Source organism: Peromyscus eremicus, chromosome 11 (assembly GCF_949786415.1).
Source record: "Peromyscus eremicus chromosome 11, PerEre_H2_v1, whole genome shotgun sequence".
In the NCBI taxonomy this organism is placed as follows: domain Eukaryota; kingdom Metazoa; phylum Chordata; class Mammalia; order Rodentia; family Cricetidae; genus Peromyscus; species Peromyscus eremicus.
In genome coordinates this window covers 239671-244819 of record NC_081427.1, presented here as the reverse complement: position 1 = coordinate 244819, position 5149 = coordinate 239671, and the positions used below count along the sequence as shown (strand labels likewise).

At 37.0% G+C, this 5149-nt stretch overlaps 1 non-coding gene across 1 annotated transcript; it reads left to right on the top strand.

The window, feature by feature from the left end:
• The first annotated feature begins 231 nt into the window (after positions 1-231).
• LOC131922090 (small nucleolar RNA SNORA31) lies at positions 232-361 on the top strand. The gene has a single exon (XR_009382201.1). It is a non-coding gene; the product is annotated as a small nucleolar RNA SNORA31 (small nucleolar RNA).
• The last annotated feature ends 4788 nt before the right edge of the window (positions 362-5149 follow it).

Here is a 5149-nt window from a genome sequence, read left to right as displayed (position 1 = left end):
CAAAAAACAAAAAAACCAAAAAACAAAAAAAACCCCATTATATTCAACAGACCAAACGTAAAGAAATTAGAGGACACAGGGCAGTAGTGGTGCACACCTTTAATCCCAGCACTTGGGAGGCAGAGACAGGCAGATCTCTGTGAGTTCGAAGCCAGCCTGGTCTACAGAGCGAGATCCAGGACAGGCTCCAAAGCTACACAGAAAAACCCTGTCTTGAAAAAAAAATGTATTCTGCATCCACTGATAGACCTAGAACAGTTTGTGGTTGTTCTTCTGGTTTGCACTAGGATGCAAAAGAAAATGCTCCCTGCACTTCCTGCCTGTCTTTGTGGCAGTCCATATTGAATTGGGGAGTACATGTATATGGGGGGAAAAAAGAAAATAGAGGACACACTATTTCAGGCTGAAGAGAGGAATGAGCAGCCAAGAGACTGTAGAAAGAAAACAAACAAAGCTATAGCTACTGAAACATAAAGACTACTGAGAACACAACACCAAAAATCAACACTATTACTGCAATTAACACACCTTTCAATAATAAGTTTAAATATTAATGGCCTCAATCTTCCAATGAAAAGATACAGACTGGCTGAATCCATTTGTCTGTTGTTTGCAAGAAACACATCTTGAAAGACAGGCACTGGTTTAGAGTGAAATAATGGACAAAAGTATTCTAATTAAATGGAAACAGAAAGCCAGCAGACATCACTATTCTAATATCTGACTAAATAGATTTCAAACTAAAATTAATCAGAAGAGATAAAGGACACTTCGTTCTAATCATGGGAACAATTAACCAAGAAAACATTACTATCCTAAACATATATGGACCAAACTCTGGTGCACCAAATTTCATAAAATTATCCTCTTGGATTATAGACAAAGATTAATATTGACCCAGTAATAATAACCCAGTAGGTTATTTCAATACCAGATTTTCTCCAATAGACAAATTCATCTGGACAAAAAATAGGCAGAGAAACATCAGAATTAAATTACATCATACATTAATTGGACTTAACAAGTGTCTACAGAATATTCCACCTAAAGACCAAAAAATACACATTTCTTACTCAGCAGTATATGAAACCTTCCATGAAACAGACCACATCCTGGGACACAAAACGAATCTTTACTAATTCAGAAAGACTGAAATAACTCCATGTATACTATCTGACCACAATGCAACAAAACTTAAAATAGACACAAACAAATCTCCAGTAAATATACAAACTGTTGGAGATCAAACAACTCATTACTGAATGGTAAATGGGTCAAAGAAGAAATAAAAAAATTTAAAATGTCCTGAAACTAAATGAAAATGAAACATAACAAAACCTTTGGGAAACATTGAAAGCAGTCCTTCATGGGAAATTCATAGCTCTCATGCCTACATTAAAAATGATTAAAAATTAGAAAAGACATAAATGATTTAATGATGCAACCAAAAATTTGTAAAACCAAGAGCAAACCAAATCCAAATTCACTAGATGGCAAGAAATAATAAAAATCAGAGCTTAAATTAATGAAACAGAAACAAAGAAAACAATACAGAGAATCAACAACTCTAAGAGCTGAGTTTTTTGAGAAGATAAATGGGATTGATAGACCCTTGGACAAACTAACCAAAAGAAAGAAAGAGCAGACCCAAATTAACAGCATCTGAAATGAATAAAGAAACATTATAAAGTACCCCAAAGAAATCCATAATACTATAGGGGAATACTTAAAAAACCTGTGCTCTACTAAGTTGAAAAATCTAAAAGAAATGGATGAACTTCTAGACTCAGCCAAACCACCAAAATTAAACCGAGATCAGGATCTAAACAGACCCATAATAAACAAGATAATTGAAATAGCAATTTAAAAAACTTCCAGCTAAAAGGAGTGCAGAGCCGAATGGATCACAGAATTCTGCAAATTTTAAAGAAGACCTACAACCAATAATTCTTAAACTAGTCAAAAGACAGAAACAGAAGGAACACTCCCAAATTTCTAGGAAGCCAATATCACTGTAATATCAAAGTCAGGTAAAGACACAACAAAAAATGGGAAACTACCGACCAATATCCTTGATGAACACAGATTTAAAATTTTTCAATAAAATACTTACAGACTGAACACATCAAAAAGACTATCCACCATGACCAAGTTGGATTTATCTTGGACATGCAGAGATGGTCCAACATATGCAAGTCAATAAATACAGTAAATCAGATAAGCGTTCTTGAAGACAAAAATCACATGATCATCTCAATAGATGCAGAAAAGCCTTTGAAAAAAGCCAATTTGCATTCATGATAAAAAAAATAAAAATAGACCCATCTATATCTTTTACCTTGTACAACTTCAAATGAATCAAATGCCTCAGTGTAAAACCTGAAATCCTGAAACTGCTAGAAGAAAACATAGACAATACCCTACAGGATATTGGTATAAGAAAGAACTTTCTGAATAGGAACCCATTTGCCAGGAATTGAGACCAACAATTTACAAGTAGGACTTTATAAAACTAAAAAGCTTCTGCACAGCTGAAGAAATATTCAATTGAGTGAACAGGGAATTCACAGAATAAGAGAGAATTTTTCTAGCTATACATCTGATAAAGGATTAATATCCAGAATATATAAAGAATGAAAATAAAGCAAAAAGTAAATATATATATATATATCCCATTAAAAATGAGCTGGAATATGAACAGGGAGTTCTCAAAAGAAAAAACATGGCTAAGAAATGGCTAAAAAAAGTCTCATTGTCCATAAAAATTAAGAAAATGCAAATCAAAACAAAATTTGATACTTCATCTTACTCCAGTCAGAACGGCAAACATCCACAAAACAACGGGCAGTAAGTGCTGGAGAGGATGTGGGAAAAAGAAAGTCCCCATTCACTGTTGGTGGGATTGCAATCTAGTACAACCACTTTGGAAATCAGTGTGGAGAACTCTCAAAAACCTAAAAGTGTATCTGCCATACAACCCAGATGTATCATTCTTTGGCATATGCCCAAAGAACTAGACATCCTACTCCACAGATACTTGCTCAGCCATGTTCCTTGCTGCTCTATTCACAATAACTAGGAAATAGAAACAACCTAAATGTCCTTCAACTGAAGAATGGATAATGAAAATGTGGCATATATACATTATATAATACTATTCAGCTTTAAAGAAAAGTGAACTCATGAAATTTGCAGGTAAATGGATGTAACTAAAAAAGATCCTAATGAGTAAGGTAATCTAGACTCAGAGGGACAAACGTTAAATGTTCTCTCTCATCTGTGGCTCCTAGCTCCAAATCTTCAGATACGAATACATAACCTTGAGTAATTTCAAAACCCATGAAATTAAAAAAGGACCATAGTGGTGGGGAGCAATAGAGAGGGGAATAGCAGGGTACAAGTGATTTGAAAGGGAAAATGAGAAAAACAGGGAGGGGACTTTTAAGTAGGGAAGCAAAAGGGAGGTAAATACAGAAGGATGGAGTAGCTAAAATAATAGTAAGAATGTCTGAAAAAGTCATAAGGAATCATATTATCTATCTAAAATTGTGTATTATATATAAGGCTGTGTATAAATATAAACATAGTTTAAATGAAATTTTCCCATCTAGGCTGACAATGCTCCCCTAGGAGCCATAGACTAACAAAAACCCTAACACAAGGTCTCTTAGTTAGGGTTGTTATTATTGTGATGAAACACTATGACAAATGCAACTTGGGGCGGAAAGGATAACAGTTCCTTATCAAAGGGAGTGAAGGCAGGAACTCAAGCAGGTCAGGAACCTGCAGGCAAGAGCTGATGCAGAAGCCATGGAGGAGTTCTTACTGGGTTATCATGGTTTTCTCAGCCTGCTTTCTTATAGAACCCAGGACCACAAACACAGGGATGGCACCAGACATGAACTGGGTCTTTCCCTATCAGTCACTAATTAAGAAAATGTCTTACAGGCCTGCCTACAACCAAATCTTATGGAGGCATTTTCTTAATTAAGGTTCCCACCTCTCAGATGACTTTAGCTTGTGTCAGGTTGACATAAAACTATCCAGCATACCAGGCATGTGAAGCCTTCTTTTGAATTGTTTTTCCAGGTTGTTCAAGATACTCCCAAAACATTATACACTACTGTTATTATCCTTAGTCACTTCCCAGAGGTTAAAGTTGAGTCCCTATTCCTGAAGATACCGTGTACTTTGGACATAGGGCCTAGAGGCTCAGTCTGGTTCTGACCTGAAAACTTCCTCCATGCAGACTAGCATTCATGGTTCCAGAAGGTGCCATACAAGTTTTGAAGGAAAGAAACCAATCAATAGTCCTACCTAACTGTGTTGTCTATGAACTAAATCAATGACCAGCATGGCACAATATCCCTAAGAGTGTACTAGTGGCATGGATACCCTAGTGGTAACCAACAGTTCCCTAATTGGATTTAAGGCCTGTTCAACAAGAGGAAAATCTTGCCTGGTACTGGCAACTACCTGGGATTAGTGAAGTCCTGGGTCTTAGAGGAGAATATATGTAGCATGAATTGTTAGAAGGTCTTATCAATAAAAACAAACCCAGAGCCAAGTATTGGGGTGAATGCTGGAAGATCAGAGAAACAGAACAAGCCACAGCCACCTCATCTCCCCAATTCCTCAGCTTATCCTTTTCCCGCAGACTGGATGCCTCTGTGTCCTCATCCGAATGAGTCTCAGCTGAACTGCTGCTCAAAAGCCTAAAAGCTTAACCAGGCTAGTTCCTGGTCCTCACGCCTTATATACCTTTCTGCTTGCTGCCATCACTTCCTGGGATTAAAGGCTCACTTCCTGGAATTAAAGACGTGAGTCACCATGTCTAGCTATTTCCAGTGTGGCCTTGAACTCACAGAGATCCAGGCGGATCTCTGCCTCTGGAATGCTAGAATTAAAGGAGTGTGTGCCACTATTTTCTGGCCTCTATATCTAGTGGCTGTTCTGTTCTCTGACCCCAGATAAGTTTATTAGAGTGCACAATATTTTGGGGAACACAATACCACCACAAACATACACTTGCCACTTTACTAAACCAACATAATTCTTAACTACATTCTAAATATTTATCCTTACACCCAGAGATAAGTGTAGCTCTTACCCCTCCCTCATCAAGAAACCTCTCCTTGCAGCCTGAACC